This window comes from Chenopodium album, chromosome 3, assembly GCF_948465745.1.
Source record: "Chenopodium album chromosome 3, dcCheAlbu1.1, whole genome shotgun sequence".
NCBI lineage: Eukaryota > Viridiplantae > Streptophyta > Magnoliopsida > Caryophyllales > Amaranthaceae > Chenopodium > Chenopodium album.
Genome location: NC_137836.1, coordinates 28,621,270 through 28,631,481, shown reverse-complemented (window position 1 = coordinate 28,631,481; position 10,212 = coordinate 28,621,270). Strand labels below are relative to the sequence as shown.

Genomic DNA, 10,212 nt, shown 5'->3' with positions numbered 1-10,212 from the left:
TCGGGTCATAGGCCGGATTACATCCACCTGGGCGATATGGATCGTAAGGTGGGGTGTCAATACGTTAGGAAGGGTCAATGGGACCTTCCCAATAGGGGTAGACGTTGGGGGTAGGGTTGTTGGGGTCATAGGGGTCCCAATGAGGAACCGGACCCTCTTGAGGAGGGTGGTAGGTATAGTTAACATAGGGCGCTTGAACGCCCGCTTGCACAAGATTGTCCTAATTTATCATTCCGTAGTACCCCCATTGTTCAATGGAAGTTTGGTTATCACTACGGATATACTGGAGGGTATTACGGAGGGCATTCATATCAAAAGGAGGTAGGGAAGAAGAAGAAGATGCCTCACCATCCCTATTAAAGGGGGGGACGGTTTGCTCCGGGTGGTGGACCAGTTGAGGATGTGGAATAGCACCCCAGGTTCGGTTCCTCCTCAACTCGTCGGGGATGAATAGCCGGGTGATCCTCCATCTTAGAGGATCGGAATGGTCCACCGAAGTGAGATCGGGGTCTGGAAGGACACACCATTCTTCTTCTTTATCCACCAAGAGGATAAACTTGTGTTTGTTGGTTGTGTAGTAGATGAAGCGTTGTTGACGGAGAGCAATGATGGAGAGAGCATAAGGAGGACACCCTTCGGCCGCTTCCTCTCTATTTTGGAGCATGTAGGGGAGCAAATTAATTTGGTCCTTGTAGGCCCCATCCTTCAAGGAAAGGGCAATAAGAGTGATCATGCAAAATGTTGAAATTTGAAAAGTTCCTGCCTCCAAAGTTTGGTCGAACCTTATGCAGGTTCGGTCACACCTAAGGTTCGACCGAACCTTTCTTGAGTTTGACCACACCTCCTCTAGAACTTGCTTTCCTTAGCTCCAATTCGACATAAGCTTTCTCCTCTTTGAAGACCCTGGTTCCTACAAAACACGAGCATGGAAATCAAAGTAAAGAGTAGGAAAAAATCTAGGAAAAGGAAGTTAAAAGAGAAGGGAAAGGAGAAAACAAAACTAAGGTAAAAATGCTTAGAAAAGGGCTAAACAAGTGCAAATAAGAGGAGAATCCTTAGAGAGAAAAGGATAAAAGAGTGGCATAAATTCCACTCATTAAAATCCCCCACATTTGCCTCTTGCTTGTCCTCAAGAAAAGAAAACTAGAACAAAGAGACAAACACAACAAACATAACATGACAAGGATTTAGAGAAACAAATCAAGCCTCAAGGAAGGAAATGCTCCACTTTGAGTTACACAAAAATAGATGCTCCAAAGAATACTTACCTATCTCAATTCAAAGAGGGAAAACACGTTCTAAGATGCTCAAGGTTGAAAAAGACAAACCTAAGCTAAGCATAGAGAACTAATGATTTCATTCTCCGCCCTAGACCCAACCAAGATGGTCCGCGTTCTCTCCACTAGCTTCCATTCATCTCTTAGTTAGCTCCTCATAATTCCTTGTGGGAACCGGAAAAAGAAATTTCATGTGAAATCATAAGGTTATCCTGACATCTCAACTATGCGTACACTCTCCATAGGGTTAAAATCTATCTCCCTCCACCGTTCTTTGACCTCGCTTCTTTGAAGTCAAAGGGACTTAACTAGGGTTTTAATGTCATGGCTAAGGGTTAAGGTTGGGAATCAATTATACTTAAACCAATTTACACATTTTTCTTGCACATATCTAACAATCTCACAACTCTAACCTCACGAGCCAATGCTTGACTAGCGACAAGGGCCGGTAAGACATAGGCCAATAGGTTTGTAATATGGTTAAATCAAGAAAGGGAAATAAGGCTCAAATTGGTTTGCAAGTAAGTTGATGCAAAAAATAAAAACAAAATTGGTAACAAAACACAAGGAAAACAAAGAAAAATGAAAAACGCACTTTTCCTCATCTAGAGTTGCTTGGTCACGATCTTAGGAGCTAGAGGCCAACACAAGGATTAAGATACGCATAGTCAAGTATCCTAAATGCCGCTCAACAAGAATGATGAAGGCTTGAACAATATTAGACCTCACAAGGGGTGGGAAATGAGCAAATACCAACTAAAGGTAATCTTATCCACTATAGAGAGCAAAACCATCTTCCACTTTCCCGTGAGCTAGGAGTACAAGCGTCCTCTAAAGTTCTTAGCCGTGCTACCTTAGCTTAAAATGTGTCTAGCTCAACCCCAAGCATTCTCAAACCGTGAAAACTCCCATCAACTAGAAAGATAAGCATTCAAAGACACAACGTCAAGAAAGGCAAACCAATCCAAAAGAATGAGCAAATTACAAATCAAAAGTCATTTCAACTTGTCATAGTTATGCTAGTAACACAAAAAGGGGAAAACAAAACAAAAGAAAGAGGAAGGAATCAATCAGGTTCACACACTAAGAATCACACATGAGGCATATAGTCCAATTAAATCCCAATCGTCATACAAGTGATTGTTCGATAACAACATCAACGATCCCATGTTCCATAGAACTAAAAGCAAACAACCTCGAACCATTCAACTTTTTCCTAAGCTAAACCTAAACTAAACCCCCAAAGAAAAAGAAAATAAAAGAGAGGAAAGGTCTCACCAAACGCCGCTTAAAATGGAAAACAATATAAATCATAGAATCTCACCAAGGGAGCTCAAGTTGCCCCTTAACTTCCTTCATCACCATTTCCAAGCTTGAAAAGCGAGCTAAGACAATAGAAACTACTAAGATAAAACAAGAATAAAAGAAAAAAGTAAATAAACAAAGGAGACTAAAGTTATAAACAAAAGGCAGAAATAAATAAATAAATAAAGGCTATCTACAAAGTTTGAATTAAGGGAGTTTGGATTCTCGGAAATTTGGAATTTTCCTTGGGAGCATCTCCATCTACACAAAAACTCAAAAACACATCAAATTATCAATAAAAATTATTATAAAAACATCATCATCATCTACAAAAAATCATCATCATCATCAACAAATCATTATAATAATCATCAACTACAACAAAACCATTATCCTCAATGGTCCTCCTCATGCACAAGTTACTATCCTACCACACTACCCTCCTATGCTCACTTTAACCAACCAAAAGGAACTTTCTCCCCCATAATAGTCTTTTGCACGTCCCGAGCAAAAGTTAAAAATGAGAAATTTCGGGGGGGGGGGGGGGGGAAGGTAAGGGAACCCTCATCTCGGGTTCTTATTTCCATTCTCCCTAAGAGGGTTATCGAAATCAAACCCGGGAGTATCCATGAATGGGTGAAAAGGTTGGTTGAAATGCTCATAGGGCCACCCCTTGTCACCCCAGCCACCATTAAAAGGGTTTGGGGTGGATGTAAATGCCGAGTCATAGGCCGGATTACATCCACCCGGGCGATATGGATCGTAAGGTGGGGTGCCAATACGTTGGGAAGGGTCAATGGGACCTTCCCAATAGGGGTAGACATTGGGGGTAGGGTTGTTGGGGTCATAGGGATCCCAATGAGGAACCGGACCCTCTTAAGGAGGGTGGTAGGTATAGTTACCATAGGGCGTTTGAACGCCCGCTTGCACAAGATTGTCCTAATTTATCCTTCCGTAGTACCCCCATTGTTCAATGGAAGTTTGGTTATCACGACGGATATCCTCGAGGGTATTATGGAGGGCATTCATATCAAAAAGAGGTAGGGAAGAAGAAGAAGATGCCTCACCACCCCTACTAAAGGGGGGGACGGTTTGCTCCGGGTGGTGGACCGGTTGAGGATGTGGAATAGCACCCCAGGTTCGGTTCCTCCTCAACTCGTCGGGGATGAACAGTCAGGTGATCCTCCATCTTAGTGGATCGGAATGGTCCACCGAAGTGAGATCGGGGTCTGGAAGGACACACCATTCTTCTTCTTTATCCACGAAGAGGATAAACTTGCGTTTGTTGGTTGTGTAGTTGATGAAGCGTTGTAGACGGAGAGCAATGATGGAGAGAGCATAAGGAGGACACCCTTCGGCCGCTTCGTCTCTACTTTGGAGCACGTAGGGGAGCAAATCAATTTGGTCCTTGTAAGCCCCATCCTTCAAGGAAAGGGCAATAAGAGTGATCATGCCCCCCATGTGAATGTCGTCACACTAGTGGAAAAAATCTCATTCGTAACAGGCACTACAACATAAACGACCAAATGCAATGGTCTGAAGCAACGGTTAAAGAGTATTGCAACGGTTGAGTGCAACGACCTAAGCTAATACAACAGTTATTGCGACGGTTATAGATAATACAACCGTTTGTAGCAACGGTCTTCGCTAATGCTACGGTTTTTTGCAACGGTTTAAAAATTAGCCATGGCATTAGGTCCTTAACCGTTGCATTATATGATGGTAAGACCTGATAAAATAAAATAGGAGTATAAAATTTTTGGAGTTGCGCGCTATACCCCAGACTTTTTGTGCGCTTTTTTTCCCCAAAATTTCAAAACCCTCATTTCTTTTAGTCTCAAATTCTTAAGTCTCTAGTACATTACTTCCCATTTACCAAACTTCAGCTATATTCTAGAGAATTCCCATTACCAAACTCTTTTCAAAACCCCCAATACAGAACGAAGTCGACATTGGCGCTCCGGCATCCATTTGGAGATTAATTATCAGGTAATTTCAAACTCTCTTTGTACTGTGCTTCTAATTAAGTATGCAGGTTTCAATTTTTCTTTAACATTATATTTTGTTTGCAAATTTGCATGCTCAATTGACCTAGAATTTTCAATTGATTGAAATTTTTGTTAATTAAAATTATCTAAATCTTCAACCTTTTGTTCTTTTTACTGTATAAACAATCTTGTTGTTTTATATTACTTAATTATTGATAAGAAGAACATCTGACCCAATTTATAGTAGATTAGAGGTCTATTAATTAGGGAATTATAGTCAAAGTAGCCTTTAAATTGAGTATTTGGTAAAGATACAAGAGGTGGAGTTTGTATTTTAGTAAAAATAATGGTGGGCTGGTTTTTTTTTTAGTATAGAAGATTTGCGTAGGCTTCAAACTTGAGCCTTTTCAAGTTGAGCTTTTTAGTTCTTATTGTTGTGCTATTATTTTTATATATTTTTTTTATTTACGACCTCAATAGTTGAGAATTGTCAAGTTGTTGTTATATATGTATATATGCATGTTTCTACACTTAATCAATTCTCAATTTTTTCTACTCTTAATCAATTCTCAATTTTTGAAACTTGGAGTTATTAAATCCAAGTACTCTGACCTTGACGAGGTTGTGGGATAGTATCTTATCTTTTATTCTCATTTGAACGAATTGATGTTGTAGTATTTTGCAAGTTTCTTTGGGAATTTGAGACTTATTTTCTTTTAGCAAAATGTTTTCCTCACAAATTATCAAGTTTGGTGTGCATTAAAGAGTCTCTCTATATTTGAAATTATCAGGGATGAGAAATTTCACTCATTCAAGGTGAATTATTATTTGACTTATCAATTACTTTCGTTTATATATTTTTTAATTATGGTGTCCAAGTTATGTCTTCTATTTTATTTTTTATTGCCTCCCTATTATTGTTCCTTTTAAAATGGTTTAGACAAGACTTTATACTCTAGTAGGATACGAATGCCCATGAGATGGTTTTTTTCTATTGATTTGTGTGGAAGGGGAATTGGATAACGAAAATTATGATGAGTGTTTATTGATTCTATATATTAATTTGACAATTTTTTTAAAACAAATTGTATGCATATTGAATTTATGTTTTCTATTGACTTTATTAGGAGTAAAGCAGTACGTCAGTTTCGGTATTTGCAGCACTACACTCCCTCAGTTGGCCTAGGTAACTATCTAATAGTTTGGGTTTAATCCATTGAGTAATAGTATGGAGTATAGAATATATTTGATCTTGTGATTAGTATCATGTTTAGGACATGAAATTGGGTTATGCACATATCTGCATGTTAATATTGGATACTCTTGTACTAGTCTTGGTTAGCAACCTTATTTTGTATCATTGGTAATTCATTATCCAAATCATTTATGCAATATTACTTTTATTTGTAAACATGTGAGTATTTTTATTGTTTCATATATACTATGTATTGATTCTAGCATGAAGGTTTGGGTTGTGGTGGAATTAGATGCATAATTATGTATTTAATTAAATAGTTGACTTTAGATTTATTAAATTACGCATTAGTATTTGGACCAACTCTTAGTTCTTACTTCTTGTTTGACTTATACTTTTATAATCATAGCGTGACTTTCTCTTATTGTTTCATGTATTGCATGATTGTACATATATGGTGGTTGTTCACCCTCACTTGTTTTTTTTAATATTTATATTATATTTAATATATATTTATTGGAATAAAAAAATGATAAGCAAATAACTGTTAGTAGGGTGAATTTTGTATTTATATTTTTGTAATTGGCTATATATAATAATAGAATATCTATTTTTTCTTTCTTGCCTTTAACTAGAGTAATGGATAAAGTAAATACAAAGTGGTGGACATTTGCTAGATGGAGTGATGAATATGAAAATGGAGTTGATAAGTATATAGAAAAGACTTTTGCATCCAGCTCACAAGGAGATCAAATTTGTTGTCCATGTGAAATTTGTCACTATCGTTATTAGCATAATAGGAATGTTATTAATGAGCATATGATTTGAAACGGTTTTGTCCCTAGATCAGACATATTGTTAGATGTAAGGGAGGACATCGAAAGAAAAGATGTAGTAGTTGATTCTGATGTACCCCAATACATAAATGATGTGAATGATGACATAGAAGGTTTGTTAAGTGATACCTTCAAAGAGGGGCCAAATGAAGATGCAAAGAAGTTTTTTAAACTTATTGAAGAAGGGCAACAAGAATTGTATCCAGGTTATAAGAAAATGATAAAACTTGTCTTTACAATTCGACTATTAATTTTCAAGTGTGATTATAAGGTTAGCAATGTTGCAGTTGGTGCTTAATTAGCGTTTCTTAAGGATATATTTCCTGATGATGCAAAGCTACCTTCTTCTTTTAATGATGCAAAAAATACTTTAAAAGTATTGGGATTGGATTATGAGAAGATAGATGCATGACCTAATGATTGCATGTTCTATTGGGAGGAAAATAAAAATGCAACAAGTTGCCATGTTTGTAAGACTTAAAGATGGAAATAAAATGACGAGGATCAGGTAAATGAAAAGGCCCATAAAATACTTGCCAAAATTCTAAGATATTTTCCCATCAAGAAAAGGTTGCAAAGGCTATTTATGTGCCAAGAGACAGCAAGGTACATGACATGGCACGCAAATGGACGTGAAACTGATGGACTTTTATAGCATCCCGCTGATGGTCAAGCATGGAAGGACTTTGATAAGTTGTATCCAAAGTTTTCTGAAGATACACGTAATGTTAGGCTATGTATGGCTACTGATGGATTTAACCCATTTCACACGATGAGCATCGTACATAGTACCTGGCCAATTATCTTGGTAAATTATAACTTACCTCCCTGGCTGGTTACAAATCACGAGTTTTTAATGGTAACATTACTTATTCCTGCCCCTTCATCCCCGGGCAATGATATTGATATCTATCTACAACCGCTAATCAAAGATCTAAAAGAGCTATGGGAGGTTGGGCTGGAAACATATGATGCTTCAACTGATAAGAGGATTATGATGCATGCAGCTTTATTGTCTACGATCAGTTATTTTCTAGCTTATGCAATGTTGTCTGGTTGGAGCACAAAGGGGAAAAGGGCTTGTCCTTGCTGCCATTATGATACGGAATCACAATGGTTGGGCCATAGCCGTAAATTTTGCTATTGGAATCATCGTATATTTTTGGATTCAACCCACCCTTGGCGCCATGATAAGAGAACTTTTGGAGAAATTGAGGAGAGAACTGAACCTTTTAGATTGAAAGGTACAAGATTTACTACAAGATTTTCCCAATGACTTTGGAAAGATGAACAAAAAAAAGCACGATGATGATGTTCCATGGAGAAAGTTGTCAATTTTGTTTAGCCTTCCTTATTGGAAGCATTGTACAAATCGACATAATCTTGACGTGATGCACATAGAAAAAAAATATTTGATAATATCATTGGAACATTGTTAGATATATCTAAGAAAACCAAGGACAATGTGTGTGCTCGTCGTGATCTGAAAGTTCTTAAAATTTTTCCAGAACTTCAGCCTATTGAAATAGATGACCTTCGTGAAGAGATCCCAAGGTCACTCTTCTAGATGACATTAGAGAAGAAGCGCTTGTTTTGCCGAACCATAAAAAATGCAAAGTTGCCTCAAGGGTATGCTTCTAATATTGCTTGTTGTGTGCAAATTAATGAGGGGAAGATAACAGGATATAAGAGCCATGATGCTCATTTTTGTATGCATTACTTGCTTCCAATTGCAATAAAGGCAACTTTACCTATGGAAGTTGCAACTCCGCTGATTAGACTTTGTCAGTTTTTTAAAGGCATATGGGGTAAAACCATTGACCCAAAAGACCTTGACAATCTTCATTCTCAGATAGTTGAATCACTTTGTCAATTAGAAATGATTTTTCCACCTGCTTTTTTCACTTTAATGGTCCATTTACCAGTTCATTTGGTGGAAGAAATAAGGCTTGGAGGTCCTATTTGTAATAGATGCATGTATGCAATTGAGAGGTTTCTTCATGAGTTGAAGGATGATGTTCGGAACAAAGCTTTCCCCGAGGGCTCAATGGCAGAAGCATATTGGGCTAAAGAGTGTCTTCAATTTTGTGCTAGATACATAAATCGACCAAAGACTCCTTCAACTAGTGGTAAGTCAAAAACCGCACAACCATTCCTTCCTAATATTGGTCGACCGACTAGGGGGATAGGAAAGCCCACAACGAAGAATCAATATGGATTTATGATTGATCACATTACATGGGACCAAGCCCATCAATATGTGTTATTCAACTTTGATTGCAAGGAAGTTGAGAGATACATTAGGAAAAATTATTCACAAAAAAATCTCAATATCATATTTACATATATATAGACTCAATCTTCATCGTATCATTAATTACAATACTAATATGTGTGTAGTTTTATTAATATTTCAGTGAACACATGGCAACTTTAAGCTCCCATAGGAAACGAAAATGGGATATGTTCAGAATCATAGTAAGGAGTTTATGGCTTGGTTTAAGGAGAGAGTTGCCTGAATGATTCAGCAAGGTGCTGTAGTACCAGACCATTTGAAATGGTTATCAAAAGGTCCTTCTTATGTGGCAAAAAGGTACATTGGGTACTCTGTGAATGGATTTCACTTTCACACTATGAAGCGTGATGCAAGTTCTATATCACAAAACCATGGAGTAACTTTAAACGCTCTAACACCTAGCTTTTCTAGTAGCAAAGATCAAAATCCTATTATGGGAAGTGTTGCTTATTATGGTTCAATAGAAGATATCATTGAGCTATCATACCATGGCCAATTTAGCGTTGTCTTATTTAGATGTGTGTGGTTTTACTCAGAAATGAATGATGAATTTATTTTGGTTAATAAGAATAGAACCATTGGTGGGGGAGAACCATTTATTTTAGCATCTCAGGCACGACAAGTTTTCTATGTGGAAGACTTAACCAATAATGGTTGGTTTTATGTTGTTCACAACCTTCCTACAGAACTCTCTGATGGTAGGATGTTATGACTTGTTTTTTTTAAAAAAATTATTATATGTAATGTTGATTGACACATTAAATTGCTTTATCAGTTGTTTCCTTTTCTTATGGCTTGTTCTTTTTTTTTCTCTTGTAACATACAAGTTTAAATATTTTTTTAATAAGATAAATTTTTTTTCATATGTGTAGATGAAGGGGATTAAGGCTAAATCGATCCCTAAAAAAAAAGTGATAACAGATTATGAAAGGCAAAGACTAGAGCAACTGAAGCGTAACGCGGACATAATGGCAGCTTCTGGAAAAGGAACTTTGGCATCACAAATTTATGATAAATCTCGAGCCTTTTCATATGCCCTTAATGCTATCAGCACATGGGATGACAATAATTTGTTTTCAGATGAAGATGATGAAAATGATGATGAGTACATACCTGAATATGAGGGTAACCAGGATGAAATTGACTCTGGTACTATAACAAGCAAGCGTAAGGTTAGTCTCATAAATACATGTATACAGATTATTTTTTACATTTCCCCCCCCCCCCATTTTTTTTTTTACTTATGTAACATTGTAATTCCGTCATAAACTCCCTTAGTTTGATTTATCCAAATAATCCTATGTTTTTAGGCTGT

The 10,212-nt window shown here is 37.1% G+C and overlaps 1 long non-coding RNA gene across 1 annotated transcript; it reads left to right on the top strand.

The window, feature by feature from the left end:
* The first annotated feature begins 4,378 nt into the window (after nucleotides 1–4,378).
* On the top strand, nucleotides 4,379–9,820 carry LOC145613010 (uncharacterized). Its single transcript, XR_014106848.1, has 3 exons — nucleotides 4,379–4,571; nucleotides 5,698–5,756; nucleotides 9,770–9,820. It is a non-coding gene; the product is annotated as an uncharacterized LOC145613010 (long non-coding RNA).
* Nucleotides 9,821–10,212: the final 392 nt, after the last annotated feature.